Source organism: Diabrotica virgifera, chromosome 3 (assembly GCF_917563875.1).
Source record: "Diabrotica virgifera virgifera chromosome 3, PGI_DIABVI_V3a".
Lineage (NCBI taxonomy): Eukaryota > Metazoa > Arthropoda > Insecta > Coleoptera > Chrysomelidae > Diabrotica > Diabrotica virgifera.
In genome coordinates, this window is record NC_065445.1 from 223883713 (window position 1) to 223902709 (window position 18997).

Consider the following 18997-nt stretch of genomic DNA (forward strand, 5'->3'; position numbering starts at 1 on the left):
GGATCGATTTGCTTGAAACTTTAAGAATAAGTAATGGATAGCCCAAGGATCAAAATCTATATGATGCCGAAAGGCGCTTTTACCATGAGGGTGGTTGCCACCCCATTTCGGGGGTGGAAGTTTTCTATTATATTTTGACCGCAAAAGTTGGTAAAAACGTTCATTCTAAGCAAAAAACGGTCTATACATTTTTTTCATAAAATTAATAGTTTTCGATTTATTCGTTATCGAAAGTATTAGTTTTATATCGAAAAAATTAATGTTTTTAATCAGTTTTCTGCTAATAACTCAAAAAGTTTTCGTTTTATCAAAACGACTTTGATTAACAAAAATGTACCTTTTGAACAAATAAATTAAACCGTTTTTTTTAATTTTCTTTAAGACCAATAGTAATCGAGCTATACTTTTTTATATGTTAGCTCTTCTTCGTCAAATGCTAAATATTATAGTTTCAAAGTCAAAAGACGGGGAAACTATGCATTTTTCGAGGATAATTTGTTGAAACTTAATTTAAAGTATTTAAACATATCTATATCCACAGAAATAAAAAAAGTATCTAGCTCAAAAATTAAGTGACTTATAATGAAAAGAATGTCAGTCCCTATTTTTTTCAGCGAAAAAGGGATCGGAATCAACCCGATAATCACCACTCTAATTAAAATTAGTCATTTACCTTATTCTGTTTTCTTTATTTATGTATTATTAATAGATTCTAGAAGTATGACCGGCTTAGAATTATTAGTTTTAAAAAATATGTAGCTAAAAGCGAATAACGAATTTTTGTAGTTTGGTAAAAAATTTCTTTTTCTTCCGAAGAGAAAGATTACATCACAGACACGAAAAAATGTTTTAATGCCAAAATGTAGCTTATTTAATTCCCAAGAACTTGGTTTGCAAAAATTTCTTTACGGCAAAAATTAAGTGAGCTATTGATAATTATAACTTGTAATAACATGCAAAAACCACCTTTACCAACCCTTTCAAAGTGACGTTTTTTGCGACTGAGGACATTAAATGGATTTAATATCAATAGCCTTATAGATCTTATAAAAACCTACAAAATTCTTTTTTACCAAACTTTCTAAGATAAAAAATAAATAAGTTACGGTTAAAAAATCAATATATTTTTTGAACAAAAAAAGGAGAAATCCAATTGGAAGCATAATAATGTAAGTTAGCGGTGTTTTTAGTCGATGGCCTTAGTCCTTCTTCTTTATTTATGTATTATTAATAGATCTTAGAAGTTTGACTGGCTTAGAATGATTAGTTTTTAAAAAACTGGAGTTAAAAGCGAATAACGAATTATTGGTGTTTGGTAAAAAGTGCCATTTTCTTCAGAATAGAAAGATTAGCATCAGAGATACAAAAAAATGTTTAATAAATATTAAATTGTAGGTTATTTAATTCCCAAGAACTTCAAATTCTAAGAATTTGAAATTTTAAGAAAGTCGTTATAAAAATTAATATAGTACCTAGTACCTACATTTTTTTCTTATTATATTAATGATGTTAATAATATATTACCATTAGCAGTACTAAAGATCACATACTGGGCGTATACCTTCATTTTCTACCACATGACACCGGTATCCATAACGATAACAATCCATTTTCTACACAAATATCGGTACTATTGAACGACTATCGATGGACGTACCACAAACAGGTACCACCTGCGGACTTACCTGTCGCTCTGACCAATACCCACCCAGCAATAGCCCAAGGAGGAGTGGTCATCATGTTAACGAGTACAAACCTCAAAAAAATTTTTAGTCATTCTTCGATAATATACTAGGACCCACTAAAACATAAGAAGTACTTATCAGTTTGGTGTGAAACAATAACAAATAATATATAATAAACGGTTAATTTACAATGTGTTAGCCTGTTGGTTTATCGAATAAGCGCCACTGTATATGATTGACAATTTAACAAGTTAAATTAATTAACGTACCTATAAGTACCTTTTTCTGTGGAATTGTGAAAAAACTGTTTATTTGTGTTGTGATAATTGTTTGTTTTGAACATTTATGTGAAAGGAATAAACGCTAAGGTAAATATCAACAATAATATTTTTGATTCATAATTAATTAAGATGAAAAGGAAAAAAAGGGTGTAGGTTCTGAGACAAGGCATCTTATTTTTTGAGTGCGTCTCCAAATCAGAGGTTGGATATCATGATCAATGATCGCTCCCTTTACTCTACCTATCGCTGCTCTGAAGAGCAGCGTTAATTGAACTGCATTCATAGATAAGGGGGTACTGCATTTAAACCAGTCCTTTATATTCTTCAACCCTGACACTCTCCTTCCCACATACTTCTTCGCTACCAGCATTATGTCGCTCACTACGTGTCTCGGTTATTGTAACATTCTTATTTTTATTGTGGAGTAGGTACCTATGTGTATTTCTTGTTTTTAATTATTCGTATTCTATTTACTGCTGCTCAAAACTTGATTGGACGAGCAAACCAACCAATTAGATTGCGAAAAAAATGACGTTCGCCCTCCGCCAATATTACTTCTTTAGGTGCCGTCTCTATCTGGTGCTTTTCTTATTAGAATTTGGAGTTCTAGTCCTGTCCAATCCACGTTTTCCTTCCATTCGTGGTTAAAGGAAGTTGTATTTCTCGTATCTGAATATATGTCCCAGACCCAGATAAGATGTTTTCTTTTGTTTAATAATTCCTACAAGTTCACAATCCCTATTCATACCTACTTCTTAAAACTTCTTCATTTCTCACATTCATGGTCAATCCATGAAATGTTTAGAATGCGACGGAGTATCCACTAGGGTGCATCAAAAAAGGCGAAAAAAATTTTTTTTGCGATGGAAAAGTAATACCTCACAAAAGTTGCCCAATCAACTGTTAAGTATTTTGGTAAAATTTTTTCGAAATTGGAAAATATCTTCTGCCCCCCCCCCCCAAGACAATTAAAAATTCTGAAAAAATGTTAACAGACGAAAAAAAATTTTATTTCGAAACGAAAATGTAATAGTTCACAAAAGTTGCGTAACACACTATTTACTATTTTAGTAAAATTGCGTTGAAATAAAAAAATATTTTCTGCCCCCCACGGCAACTAAAAATTATAAAAAATACATTAATATGCGAATTTCTTGTATGTATGAATGGGATAATATGCGAATATGTACGAGAAATGTAATACCTTATAGAACTTGAATAAATAAATTCGGTTTAAATTGGAAAATATTTTCTGATTTCACAAGGCAATTAAAAATTTTACTTAAGAAAAGTATACTAAAACATTCTTTTTATAACAAAATAGCCTAACTTATCCGTCTCCCTGACGTCACCCAAGTTTTTTAATACTAAAATAAATATAAAGCAAAGTACACAATTAGGTATATAAATATTACAAGAAAATATGGTAAAAGCATTCTATTCGAAGATGTCTTCCGATTTAGCATTAAAGTGAGGCATAGTTTTTCTGGAATCAATTCGAGTTTTTATAAATCCATCCCTCGAATACGCTCCACAAACTGCTAGAGAAGCTTGTGTCACAAGCTTGACGCATCGTTCTACACATTGTTTGTGGCAGTGATATTTCTCAATCTCAATGTAAAAAGGGTCTAAGTTAGGATTCTTAATAGGATCTCGCAGATTGTCACTCGAAAATCTAGAGAATATAGGTGGTTCTGTAAGGTGATATTCTTGTTAGTTAATTAACTCAAAGTAGTCGTTTGAATCAAAATTTTTATAGGAGAAAGTTTTAAGACCCTCACGTTTCTTGATTTGGTCACTGGCAAACTTCTTTTGGTGTCCAAGGGGTAGATCATTTGAATGTCGCAGACATAAAAACCACTGAAGCGGTTTTTTAAGATGTTCTTCTAACAGTTTTATTACATCACCCTTAACGCCAGTATGTACGACTGTTTCGTCACATGCAATAGCTGGATTTGATACTTTCTGATATACCGGACAGCGGATACCCATATCCGAATTATTTGCACCCTGGCTCATGCACAAATGTTATGTGTTCTCCCACGATCGATTGACCATAAAACTTGGTACTGTTTTTTACTTGAGCTAAAGTTTCGTCTTTGCGTCGGTAACTTTCTTCTTTTACCGTTGTCCTCTCTGATTATATTTGTTTTTGTTTTCCCTATCAATCGAGCTTATCATCATTTTTCTTGGACCTCTTTGATGTAATAGAAATTCGCGCTCATCCAGAGGCACTTTTTGAGATTTGCTACAAAGACAATTAATTAGAGTGTCACATTTGCATGCTGCAAGATCGAAACGTGTTGTTTTACTTTTGTTCTTAAAGCATTTAATTTTATTTTTGTAAAATTCACTGTTTTGCCTGTTCTTAAATGGTTTCATAAGTTTCCTATATTTGTCATGATGGGCTTTTAAAAGCGGAATAATTCTTGTATGTTAAATTATTGGAATTAAAGCCTTTTTCCATATTTCCTCCAATTTAATTGCAACCTGTTCGGCAATACCAGAAAATTCTGGCTCTTTCTTGCTGAGTTTTTATCCTCTTGCAACCACAAAACTTCATCGCTTGTTTGTATTTCGGTAAAACATTTTCAGGTATATTTGGTGGTTGCCCAAAAATGGGGCGGTCCAGAGCAAATCTTGATTTTATTCCCCATGGTCCTGGTTTATCTATTTTAAAAAGCTGTAATTTACAAACAACAATAATAACAAAGTAAGGCATCGCACCAAACATAAGTGAAAATTACACGCACGGACTCACGAAGTGGGACATTTCAAAGGGGTTGGGGAGACTGAAAAAACAAATAAAACTTTAAATATCGTTTAAATTTGTAATTGACAATATTTTAAGTTTTCTTTAATTGATCTTAGATCGAGTTAGCACATATTTTATTCCAAATAATATAAATTATAGTTAAAGAAGGAAACTTTATATCCGAATAATTCCCTATATCAAAGGGGCTTAAACAAGGATGTTGTCTGTCTCCGACTTTATTTAAAATATATATTCAATCATCGCTAGAGCAGTGGAGGAAACAAGTATCCGGAATGGGAATAGACATAGGCAGTGGTAAATGTCTAACAACTTTGTTTTTTGCAGATGATCAGGTAGTCGTAGCGAATGATGAGGAAGACATGGACTACATGTTTAGAAAACTAAAGAAAGAAGAATATGAAAAATGGGGCCTCAATATGAATATGTCAAAGACAGAGTATCATAAAATAGGGGATCAGTGCCGCGCCAGCACGTGTTAGCGCCTGTGTGCAAAACATTTAATGGCGCCCAAAAATATGCATTTTTGTTAAAATCGTCTCGTTAAATTAAACAATGTGACTACAAATGAACAATTATTTATTGTAACCAAACAAAAATAACTAAAAATTCTCCTATATGCAACAGGAAAATAAACTAATTAAAAATTAATTAAGTTAAAATAATTAAATAACGTATCAACAGAAAAAACTAAAGATACAGGTAAACATGAAAATAAATATCTATTTCAGAAAAAATTTACTTTTTGCGCCTTCTGTTAGGAAAATCTTTTTATAACATGGTGAATATCATCTAATATTGACGACACTATTCTATAGAGATCTTCTTCTTCTTTTGGTGCCTATTCGTTTCGAATATTGGCGATCATTCTGGCTATAATTATTTTATTAATTGATGCTTTAAATAGATTAGTTGCTGTTGTGGAGAACCATTTCCTCAGGTTCTTTAACCATGATATTCTTCTTCTCCCAATTCCTCGCTTTCCGAATACTTTTCCTTGAAGGATTACCTTCAGTAATCTGTATTTAGTGCCCTTCATGTCAATTGCGACATATACGCATGTCGGTTGATTACGAGATAGCATTTGATCGGGTACAGCATGCCAAAATAATGTAAATACTAAAAGAAACAGGAATTAACAACCAAGATCTGAAAATAAATAATTAGAAACATTTACAGGAATCAGACTGCAAGCCACAGAGTTAAAGGAGAACACACCGAATACGTGAAAATCATGCGTGTCATCAGTATTTAATTCTTTTAACAAAGGCTGAAGCTCTATAATTCATATATCTCTTCAAACAAATCGTCTCCCTTTATATTTAGATGATCATTAAATCTCAGTTTTTTCCAAATTTCTACACAAAAGTTTTATTGTGAGTTTTCTGTAATGTCGTTCAAATTATGTAAAAATTTGAAACCATTAACATGATTTTCCATCCAACTTTGTATGACATTTTAGGATCCAAAATCGTTTCGTCTTTATGTTCGTAATCGAACTGTCAGCTTTTTTCCGAAGCCGTAACTGTGTGGTTGGTTGATAACTGGGCTCCACATCCAATTTATCTGCAGTTTCATGTTTCATTTGCTGTAGTAATAATATCATTTAATTTGCTATCTGTCCGAACTCGAGCAACAATTCTAACGTGCTATGTACTAAGAGTATAAGTCATAAAAAAGATTTTTCGGGATTCTTCTATATTTTGAATTATATAATTAATAAGGTATTACCAAAGTAGAAAGTAAAATAGTTAATTACTAATTTATTAATCATATTTGTAATTTATTTGTAATAGTTATTTTATCAGTGGTAAAAAAGACTTTGAAAAGTACTAATAAAAAATTTTCATTTTTGACTTATACTCTTAATACATAGCACTCTAGAATTATTGTATTTCTTGTAAAGCGTATTATTCATTGTTTTTTTTTATTGAAAAATTTTGCTAACGAAGTTAACTTTCATCAGAACTTTATAAGGTATATAGACTGAGCAACTGAGCATATGAATGTAAATGTTCATATTTTATCTCCTGAACATCTAGATTGATATTTTTAATCACGATCTTTATCCGAATGTGTTATGTGACATAAAGTATAATAAATTTCTTCCAAAATTTGGTATAATGGCTTTAAAACATCAATTCTGCTGGACCAGTGTGTATTAGTTACATGCTTTAAAGCCAGACTTGCAAAGTGTTGTTTTATGTTATCCCAACGTTTGGTAGAATCTGAAAAAAAAATGGGTAAGTGTTATTTTGACCAGCCTAAAATTTTTGAAAACTCTAGTGGCGCCTCTTATTTGTTGGCGCCTGTGTGCACCGCACACATTGCACACGTGGACGGCGCGGCCCTGTAGGGGATGATGAAGAAGATCCAGAGTTAGAAATTAGAACCACGAAAAGATGTAATGAATATAAATATCTCGGATCTATAATATCTAAAGAAGGCACTACCAAAAGAGACATCGAAAAGAGAACGCAGCAGGGCAAAAAAGCGGTAAACATTCTGAGCTCTCTACTGTGGTCTAAAGATATAAGGCAAGAAACGAAATTGACAATCTATCGTGCCTTGGTAGAGCCTATTGTGACTTACGGGGCAGAAGTTTGGCACATGACAAAAAAAGATAGGAAAAGAATAGAAGTAGTAGAAATGGATTATCTAAGGAGAGCGTGTGGTATATCTAAAAAAGATCACATCAGGAATGAAGATATTAGAAGGAGGACACATACTGTATATTCCAGTGTAGATAAAATTGAAACTAGACAACTAGTGTGGTATGGTCACGTGAAACGAATGAATGAAGATAGATGGCCAAAGAAAGCTTTAAATTACATACCACACCAAAGAAGAAGAAGGGGAAGACCTTCAGTTGCCTGGGAAGAAAATGTACGGCACATCATGAAAGATAGAGCCATCAAAGAAGACGAATGGATGGACAGAAAACGATGGCGGTCGAAATGCGAGAAGCGGCAGAGGCTGTAGGAACCTCGCTGATAGATAGATAATATAAATTGAAATTTCCGTAAAAATCAGATATTTAATAAAATTCAAGGTCGTTGGGGAGCAGAAAATTCGCTTAGAAAAAAAAATTAAAAATACTAATATGCTGAAAAATAACAGTAGCAACTTTTTCACGCTATTAGATATAGCATTACCAACTTTTATTTTTTCGATGCACCCTAGTATCCACATCTCAAAGTTATCCTGTATATGATTGACAATTTAATATGTACCTAAATTAATTAACGTACCTGCAAGTACCTTGTTTGTGGAATTGTGAACAAAAAAACTATTTATTTGGGTTATGGTAATTGTTTGTTTGAACATTTATATGAAAGAAATAAACGCAAAGGTAAATATCAATAATAAAATAATAACACCAATAATATTTTTATTATGTTTGACTAATATGCGTATTGTGTTAACTGCTGCTAAAGCTCGGTTGGACGAGCAAAATATGGAGCCACGGAGTCATTGTGGAGCCATGAGATTGGTCTTCGGCCAACGCTACTTCTTTAGGTGCCGTCTCTATTGAAGTTTGACGATTAGTGATGAGCGAGACTGGTCTTGGTCTTGCGGCAGGCCCGGCCCTAGGGAATTTGGCGCCCTGGGCAAGATCGGCGACTGCCGCCCCCTTGGTAGACCCAAAAACTCAAAAATTTCACCATGGCTCTTAATTTGCTGAAATCTATCACTTAATGCATTAACGGTTGTGTCTATAATTTTTAAATAGAAGTTAACTTAATATCATTTTTCACTTTTTTCTTTCTTGCTATTACTGTGCCTCCGATTTTCGTATTCTCGATTTCTAACTTTGATGATAGCTCTTTTGCGTCTGTCAAATAGCCCTGGAATTTTAAATCACTTCTGAGAGACCTGAAATGGATTTCCGTTTTTTCTAATAAACTTACAGCTTGATACACTCCCATATCAATACTCTGCAGTGATTTGCTGACTACATTGATGTGAAGTAAAATGTCATGTTATATTACCACAGAGCAAAGAAAAGTAAAATCACGAATTTGATTTGCCAAACAGCTTGCCTCATGAGTAACCATTTTATCGTTGTTTTTATTGATAGTCATTTCTACAAAAGCATTGTAGATTTCTTCAATTTGGTATCTTATGGGAGTAATGGCATCAATTCTACTTTCCCTTCTAGTTTCGGAGAAAGGTTTCAATTTTAGGCTAGAAATATAATTTTTCAGTACAGCCCAACGATAAAGAGATGCTGAGAAAAAGTTGTAAATTTTTGTCACTAAGAAAAAGAAAGAAACTGCAAACTGTGAGGCTTTAGCAGCCGTTCACCACTAAATTGAGTAAATGGCTAGGCTAGAACATAAGACAAAAAATGCTCTAGGATTTATTTTCAAACTTTTGTTTTGAACTCCCAAATTCTTCCCTTTCGTGTTTGCCCCATTATCATACCCTTGTCCTCTTATATCTTCCAAAGGTATTCCCAGTTCATTCAGTTTTTGCAAAATAACTTCTGTAAGTCCCAAGCCAGTGGTTGCCAGTACAGGCACAAATCTAAGAAAATGTTCTGCAATTTTTACACTTTGTGAAGAACAGGAACCTAAATCGACAAATAGTCATCTGTTCCACTCCAGAAATATCAGGATATACAATCAAAAATTATGCTATATTACTTTGCTGATTTTAAAAATTTAAAATTTTATTTTTGATTTGATCATGCAGGAGCTGAATAATTTCGTTTGAATACGTTTTCCTAAGTAGTGATGCTGATTGTTACTACCATTCGTTGTTCTCCGAATGTGCTCTTGTAAAACAGAATAAAATTTTCCAAAGAGCTCAACAAGCTTTAAAAAATTACCATTGTTGTGATGAAAAAGTTTATCAGAATCGCTTCTCAATGGAAAACAATGTTGTTCTAGGAACTGTATGATTGAGATATAAGTCGTTCTACATAAATTTTTGTGTTTCTTCGTCTATGGTTTTGTCCGATTCTTGTCTAATTGCTAGTTTGCTTTTTGCACTGTCGCTGTGACTGTCGATGAGCTGGAGACTTAGCGTAGCTGGACAAAGTCAGCCATATGTTTCCAATTATTATATCCATTTTCACTAAATTTAATTTTGACATTGGAAAATATTTTACAGAAAAACCAATACACACTTTTGTCTTAGAATAAATTAACTTCTTTCTTTCAAGAGTTTCACCATTGCAGATTTTGTAACTGTAGTAGTTAGTTGCAAATCTACGAGCATCTATCTAGAAATCTGAATTATCTTTCGGGCACAACTGAGCCTCTGCAACGGATAATTTTGGCGGGGGTCTCTTGTTACCAAAGTTGTTCTAACAAAATCATTAATTTTATTGGACCACTTTGCTGAATCATAATAAATAATAACATTGTTACCTGTGACAGTAGACAGTAGTAGTGTCATCAGTAGCTGACGTAGATGCTGATGATTGTCCTAGATTACTGTCGTTGGACTGAGAGGGGCGGCAGCAGATGTAGATGCTGATGATAGTCCTAGGTGACTCTCGTTGGTTTCGCCGCTTTTGTTCATAAATTTGTTTTTTTATAATATTAAAAACATAATTTATTATTTCTTCAATTTCAAAAATTGGCCGTCCTCTAAAACTTGCCGCCCCTAAATTAGCCGCCCTGGGCGGCCGCCCAGTTCGCCCACCCCTGGGGCCGGGTCTGAGTAATTAGTACGTTATCTTGTATCACTCAGTGACTTAACACTTAACGATTAACTCATTTTATTAATTGTTTCAACAAGTGTAAGTATATTTTTAGATTTTTTGTCCAATTTATTGTTCATATTGACAGATCATTTTAACATACAAAATATTCATACTATTTAATTAATAATAATTAATGTTAATTAAGGTTAATAATAATTAATTAGAAATGATCAGGAGAAAATAGATTTGTTGCTAGGTAAGTAGAGTCTAGTTGTCTAAACAGGCTGGCCCTAGGGGCGGCAAATTTTAGAACACAGCCAAATTTTTAAATTGAAGTATGTAATAATAAATTATGTTTTTAATATTATAAAAAATCAATATTATGAACATGAGCGGCAAAAATGCAACTCTAAAAACGAGAATTAAATAAATCAAACAATAACAATTGCAAGGTTCATTTGACGGGAAATCGACAACACCGCCTTCTTCTTCCTCGCATAAGAATTGTGGGTTCAGAACTACCCCTCCCAGAATTCTATTAAGTGTTTAGTGTTATTAAAAATAATTGTGTACGTGCAGTAATGGATGGTAGAAAACGTCTTTCTGGTAGTCAGTACAGGAAAAAAAAAGGGGAAAAAAAGGAGATTGAAACAAAAAAGCTTAAAATTTTTATAGTTAAATTTTTAAAACCGTTACACACTGATGCTGACAATATTGCTCAACCTAGAGAACATACAGCGGTTGCCGCTCCTTTTGAGTCTGTCAATATTCACCCAAACCTAGGCCTATCATCTGCATCCACATCTGCTGCCGCTCCTCCTAGTCCAACGACAGTCACCTAGGACATCATCGGCATCAACGTCTGATGCCGCCCCCTCTCAGTCCAACGACAGTAATTTGGGACAATCATCAGCATATATGTCAGCTACTGATGACACTACTACTGTCACAGGTAACAATGTTATTATTGACTTGATGACTATGTGATGCTTTAACTTTTGATGAGTCAAAAGATCTAAATTATGCTGATCTAAAAGATGAACTCAAAGTACTTTCCACGATTGTGAAGCCAGAGAGTACACCTCTAGAGACCCTGAAAATGATTAGAGAGTATGATTTTGATTTCGCACCCATCGTTAGTGTTGCTTTGAAGGTTTTATTAACCCTACCAGTGACAGTTAGTAGCCTCTAGAGAGAGAAGCTTTTCAAACCTAAAAATAATAAAAAATTACTTAAGATCAACTATGTCCCAGGAACGTTTGAGTGCTCTAGCGACAATATCTACTAAACACGAAATTTCTGAGTCCTTGGATCTTGGAGAATTATTAAATGATTTTTCCCGTGCCAAGGAACGAAGAGTTCTACTTACTTAAAAAAGTAAGTGTGTAATTATTGATATGGATAGTGAGTTTTTGGATATTAACAGATGTCAATTTATAGTAATGTAGTAAAATTTCATGAAAATATTGCAAATAGATGTGCTTTTAAGCGTGTATCGTTCAAATAAAGTGGAAAATGGCGTATTAAATAATTTAGCACAAAGCACACATCAATAAAAATACAATTGTGGTTTAAGTTGGCGATCGCTGAAGGAAGGTGGTGAGTCATGGATCTACCAAGGGGGAGGGGGCGGCGGTCGCCAATCTTGCCCAGGGCGGCAAAATCCCTAGGGCTGGGCCTGTGTCTAAAACAGGCAGAAGATTTGTACTTCCAGACTTACACTTGTCAATATGCAGATTTTGGAATTGACAATAACTAGATTATTATTTGTTGAGAGTTTCATGACCGTTATCGATCTTGGATATCATATTGGCTACCATATTCGCTATCTTGACTTTATTAACAGCAGTCCTAAATAGTGATGTAGTAGATTCTTTCAGCCGTGAAGTTGTTCATATACCAGGACCAGGACCACGCGTACCTTGGATCTTTTCCTAAATGATTAGATGCAAAAGTTCATACTTTTCAGGGCTTCTCTAAAGATGATCGAAGTATTCCAGCTTGCATCTCTTTATTATATTGACCAGTTGTGTTGTTTTATTCAGCTGACTAAAGACCAAATGATTAGATGCAAAAGTTCATACTTTTCAGGGCTTCTCTAAAGATGATCGAAGTATTCCAGCTTGCATCTCTTTATTATATTGACCAGTTGTGTTGTTTTATTCAGCTGACTAAAGACCTCAGACTTTTACAAAAGTAGCTCGGGCTCGTCCCTTTATCAAGGGATGCTTAGCAAAAATTTTTTCTTCTTCTTTTAGGGCGTCAGATGTCGGGTTCCGCCTCTTATCCAGTTCTTTCATGCGCTTCTATTGATGGCCAGGTTCTTCATATCTTTTATACTCATGTGTCTCCTTTCACCAGGTCTCCTTTCCAACTTCGTAACTCCAGCTATTCTTCTCATGTTTGCTTGGCAAAAATCAAATGTTTAAAAATATTCGAAAAAAACTCAGACATAAATTTTTAAATAAATAAATTTTGAAGATCATAGTCTAATTTAAAAAAATGAGTATTAATAATGGGTGTTGCCGCCTCTGGCCCTTAGGACTTATTGGAGCCAGTTAGGCAATCCATTCATGCTATCCTGGATATCCGATTAGGAGATATTGTGCCACTACCGCAACTTTCTTGAGCTCTACGAAAGATATTTCTCTTACAGTTTGTGAAACGTAGGAAAGAGTTTGAAAATCCTATAATCGCCATGTGGCGTTATGGGGATTTATAGATTTTCAAACTCCTACTTTTGACAAATTGTACCCATTTTTGAAGTTGTCCCAACTGTGTTCAATTAGGTTAAGATCGGGACTGCGTACTGGTCCTCACTGCAATTCGAGATGAGCTTCATTGTTAGCCACGTGTTGAGAAATCTTTGAGTGGCTTACCGATGAGGGTCAATAATGATTTGGGGAGGTATCTCTTACGAAGCTCATACTGATCTTGTGTTCAATAGAGGCGGTGTGAATACTCAAAAATACGTAAATGAATTTTTCAAGACCGTTGAGAGACGGTCAGACAATAAATTTTTTCATTTCACACAGTTCATTTGTGCAAACTTTAGATTAAAACATGACCAGAGAACAATATCCCCCAATCGGATGATATCCAGGATATTTTATAGTGCATGGATTGGTAAACCGGCTCCAAGAAGTCCTAAGGGCCAGAGGCGCAACCAGTGGCGTAGCTAGGGTGGGGCGGAGGGGGCGGTCTGCCCCGGGTGTCACCCTTTCGGGGGTGACACCCGAGAGACCCAATAACAAAACATTAAATCGTTAATTTGTAACTTTACTCACTTTACAATCAAAATACAATTCGATATTAAAATATTGAATGGGTTGCATATGTGAGTCCATATTAAATATAGTAATGAAACACAGACTTACTCACAATCATTTAATTATACTTTGACGACCGGTTTCGATCTCTACAATATACAGATCATCTTCAGGTCGGCGTTACAAGTAGTTAAATGATGCCGTTACAAGGATTGCGTTGCAACTTAGTTGTTGTCATATTAGTACGTCCAAATTATGCTAATTGGTTTGTTGGGATAGTGATAGGGTAAACAGACATGTTACGTAGGTTAAAACACAGTAAGATTTCGAATTTGGAATGGATCCTGAAGGAAGATGCGTATGTGAAACGGGTGGTGTTTTGTTCGAATGGAGAAAGACAATGCTCCAGGAGTTGCGTATTAATTGTAGCAAAGTATGAAATGTTATTCTAGGCTCTTGTACAAATGTGATGGTCTTAGCTCGTAGATGTTATACGATGCGGGCAGAGGTCAAAGCATAGGAAATGACAAATAGGAAATTGTTGTCATAAATTAATCTAATTTAAGATATGTTGTTCTCAGTAAATTAACTTAGTAAATTAATTTACTGAGAACAACATATCTTAAATTAGATTAATTTATGACAACAATTTCCTATTTGTCATTTCCTATGCTTTGACCTCTGCCCGCATCGTATAACATCTACGAGCTAAGACCATCACATTTGTACAAGAGCCTAGAATAACATTTCATACTTTGCTACAATTAATACGCAACTCCTGGAGCATTGTCTTTCTCCATTCGAACAAAACACCACCCGTTTCACATACGCATCTTCCTTCAGGATCCATTCCAAATTCGAAATCTTACTGTGTTTTAACCTACGTAACATGTCTGTTTACCCTATCACTATCCCAACAAACCAATTAGCATAATTTGGACGTACTAATATGACAACAACTAAGTTGCAACGCAATCCTTGTAACGGCATCATTTAACTACTTGTAACGCCGACCTGAAGATGATCTGTATATTGTAGAGATCGAAACCGGTCGTCAAAGTATAATTAAATGATTGTGAGTAAGTCTGTGTTTCATTACTATATTTAATTCGATATTATTTTGTGAACACACGAAACCGAGTTTTTTGTCAGAAAAATAACAACCCAGGTGTGGACAAAAATTGGTGCCGTCTATTTGCGAATCCACTGGCGACATCCACTCGCTTAAATTGGAGAATACTCGTGGCATGCTCTATCTCGATCCATATCGATCAAATGTCTGAAGTGATTAGATATATGAAAATTGATCATAGAAAAGTCGAGGTAAAGAGGCATTTCTCTAATTTTTTCCGTTAAATGGCAAAAGCAGTTAATCTAAGTAACGAAATTCTCAACAAGCTTGAAAAAAATGGTTTAGATATTATGAAATGCCGTATACAAGGACACGATAATGCAGCTGTTATGAGCTGTTATGTGTTGTTGCTGCAATTGAATAATTATGTTATCGACAAGAAAATTTAGACACCAGGGATGCTGCACATCCCCACTGTGTGTAATTTCACATTTCTTTGTTATTTTTTCTTTTGGAATAATTTACTAAGAAAAATAAATTTTTGTCTGATTTAACTGCAAAGTAAAGGCATACCTGTTGATAAATCAGCGGCCAAAATAGGGAGCTTCGTCCTTATATTGAAGAAAAACATAGTCATATTACAGATAAAGCAATAGATTTTGGCACGAAAAAATGTGAGGACTACGGCATTCCAAACGAAAGGCGAATTCGACGTCAAAAACGAATGGATGGTAAGTTAGCTACTGATACAGGACTCACATTTCGAACCGAACTTCAAAAGGATATGTTCAAATGTTTTGACCGATTCAATGTTAAACTGGAAACCAGATCAACGTCCATGCATGATGTGGCTTCATTGTTCGTGGTTGTGCACACACAGTTTGCTTCCGCGAACAGTTGAAAGCTGTTTCAACATTTTGTAACTTTTACCATGAAGAGGTATCAAAAGCAGACTTCCTGCTAGAAATACCAAGACTCAGAAGACATTTACAAGCAGCCAATATTACAGCCGCTAAATGATTAGACTTTTAAAGATCACTGTGAATGGGATTTCACGGAATCCCTCCCAAACTTAATGATCGCATTAAAATTGTTTATGCCCATTTGTGTATTAGTTGTTTCATGTGAGAGAAGTTTTCTTCTTCTTCTTTAAGTACCGTGCCCAAATTTTTAGGCGTGGGTAGCTTCCATAACAATTTGCCGATATCGTTCTCGATATTGTGCGGCATGTAACAATTGATCTGCTGATAAGCCAGTCCATTGACGAAGGTTTCAGAGCCATGAATATTTCTTTCGGCCAATTCCTCTTTTTCCGTCGATCTTTCCATTGAGTATTAACTGCAGCATCCTGTATCTGCTACCTCTCATTATATGCCCCAGATATTCAAGTTTTCTCTTTTTTATCATTTTCATTAAGTCACCTTCGCCTTGACCTACTCTGTTTAAGACTTCTCTGTTTGAAATGCATTGAACCCAAGATATTCTGAGCATTCTACGATACGACCACAGCTCAAAGGCTTCTAATTTGTTCATCATGTTAACCTTCATGATCCAGGTTTCACATCCATATAGTAATACAGGATACACATAACATTTTAGGAACTTGATTCTTAGTTGTAAGTTCAGCTGAGAGTTGCTCAGAATACATGTAAGTTTCATAAATGCTCCTCTTGCAATTTCTATACGAGTTTTAATTTCTTCATCCGGATTTAGTGTCTCGTTTATCCAACATCCTAGGTATTTAAAATGGTTAACTTTTGTTATTGATTCATCACTGACAATTAGTTGCATAGGGCCGACGTCTTGTTTACTAACCACAAGTAACTTTGTCTTTGTTGCATTTATGTTAAGTCCGTTATTGGAGCATTCTCTAGTGACTCGATCAATAAGGAATTGAAGATCTTCGATATTTTCAGCCATGATCGCGGTGTTGTCTGCATATCTGATGTTGTTAATAGTTTCTCCCCCGATTCGAACTCCACATTGTCCTTCCAAGGCTTCATTAAAAATTATTTCTGAGTATACGTTAAACAAAGTTTGGGATAACACACAACCCTGTCTGACACCTCTTTGAATGCAAATTTTGTCTGTTTCTTTGCCGTCTACCAGAATAGAAGCTTCTTGATTCCAATATAGATGTTGTAAAAGTCTCAGATCTTTATCATCTATTCCAATCATTTCTAGATATTCAAACAACCTATCATGTTGAACTCTATCAAACGCCTTCTCAAAATCTATAAAGCAGACGTAAATTGGTTTCTGTACTTCCCATGATCGTTGAAGTAATGTTAACATTGAGAACAAAGCTTTCCTTGTTCCCAATCCTTCTCTGAAACCGAATTGTTTGTTTCCCATTGTCTCTTCGCATTTCTGCTTGATTCTATTAAGAATTATCTTAAGAAGTAGCTTGAGAGAGTGGCTCATGAGACTAATTAGTCTAAAGTCTTTACATGATGATGTATTAGGTTTTTTTGGGAGTGGAATAAATGTAGACTCCAACCATATCTGTGGCATCATTCCAGTCTCGTTATATGGTTATAATTGTTTGTTAATTGTGAGACATTGTCGTCATCCAGAAGTTTGAGCCAGTCTGATGGTATTTGTCAGGGCCTGGAGATTTCCCATTTTTGCTCTGTTTGATGGCTTTCTCTACTTCCGCTTTTAAAATACTAGGACCAGTATTCGTATACTTTGTGGTGTTAAGTGGTGGCCTCGTATCCAGGAAGAGCTCTTTTATATAGTTAGTCCATTCTTCCTTTTTTTCATCCAAGTCGAGAATTATGTTACCTTTGGAGTTTCTCATAAAGTGAGGAGTTCTTTTTCTCTGAGTGTAGGTAATTTCTTTAACTAAGCTTTTTATGTATATTAAACTCGTCATGTTTTCTTTGTAGTTCTTCCATTTCACGACATCTTTGTTCCATCCAGTCCTCTTTTGCTCGCTTAACCTCGTATCTTATTTGTCGATATATCTCTCTATACCGAATCTCGTCTTTGTTTTTCCAATTTCTTCTTTGTTGAATAAGGTCTAGTATTTTATCGGTCATCCAATCCTTTTTCTTTATTGGGTCTTTTTCTAGTTTCAAAACTTCGTTTGCTATGGAGAGAAGTTTTAGTAAGGTAAAATTAATTAAGAATTACTTGCAAGCAACAATCGCTCAAACAAAGCTAAATAAGCCTTGGTTTATTAACTATCGAACAAGAAGCAACACAAAACATAAATATAGGAGATGTGATTTCAGACTTTGCCGTTATTAACGCTACATACAGGGTGAGTCATGAGGAACTGTACATACTCCTAACTCGTATAGAGGCCCCTATGGGGAATAACAAATTACCATTAAAAAGTGTCTGCTCCCATTGTTTAATAGTATACAGGGCGAGTTTCGCATTTTGACAGAAATTTGTATTCGTCATAATTTTTGAACGGTCAGATCGATGTGTCTCTTATTTTGGCCAATCGTTACACTATTACCACCTAATCAACTGATTTATTCAAACTAGAAAAAAATCAGGTCCGGCTTTAAAAAAATTAGTTCGTTTGGGTCTTAGAAAAAATTTCACCCTGTATAAGCTTTTTGAAAACTCTAATATGAATTTTGCCAATTTGACAAATAGGCAATTAAAATGGTCTATTTATTTTTTTCCGCACACGAATACTTAATTTTTTATAAAAAAAATCAAATTTCACTATGAATTAAAAGTTTGGTAAAGTGAACCATAGATTTAAAAAAAATAACTTTTATTACAAAAATTAATTTTTTTTGCACAAATAAGTAATTTATGTTACCATCCAATCAACTGATTTATTCAAACTAGAGAAAAATCAGGTCCGGATTTAAAAAATTAGTTCGTTTTGGTCTTAGAAAACATTTCACCCTGTATACGCTTTTTGAAAACTCTAATATGAATTTTACAAATAAGACAAATAGGCAATTAAAATGGCATATTTATTTTTTCCCCACACGATAACTTAATTTTTTATTAAAAAATCAAATTTGTCAAAATCGGAATTTTAACCTAAAAATGAAAAAAAAAATGAACTCACGGTTTAACTCGCTACAACTCTGTTCCATTTTAATATTTTTTTTCTGAAATTTTTACAGCACATACCTCTTACGATTGTGAAGACTATGAAAATTTTTGTAGACTTTCAGTCTTCTTCTTGTAAAATTTGCAAACTTGTAAATCGCAAAAATTAGATGGAAAAATTTAAAATCTATCAATTTGATCACGTCTATGTTAAACTATAGAGTCCAAAAGA

General features: G+C 34.3%; 1 protein-coding gene and 1 long non-coding RNA gene across 2 annotated transcripts in view; one reads left to right on the plus strand and one right to left on the minus strand.

The window, feature by feature from the left end:
* LOC126881545 (uncharacterized) overlaps positions 1-1645 on the minus strand; it is a 67976-nt gene extending 66331 nt beyond the window's left edge. Inside the window, exon 1 of the long non-coding RNA XR_007696903.1 lies at positions 1525-1645. This is a non-coding gene — a long non-coding RNA (uncharacterized LOC126881545). The remainder of the gene's footprint in view (positions 1-1524) is intronic.
* A 137-nt stretch (positions 1646-1782) lies between these two features.
* Positions 1783-18997, plus strand: part of LOC126881544 (T-box transcription factor T-like) — an 82397-nt gene continuing 65182 nt past the window's right edge. The window contains exon 1 of the mRNA XM_050645875.1: positions 1783-2053. The gene's annotated coding sequence lies outside the window, so the exon portion shown is untranslated. The remainder of the gene's footprint in view (positions 2054-18997) is intronic.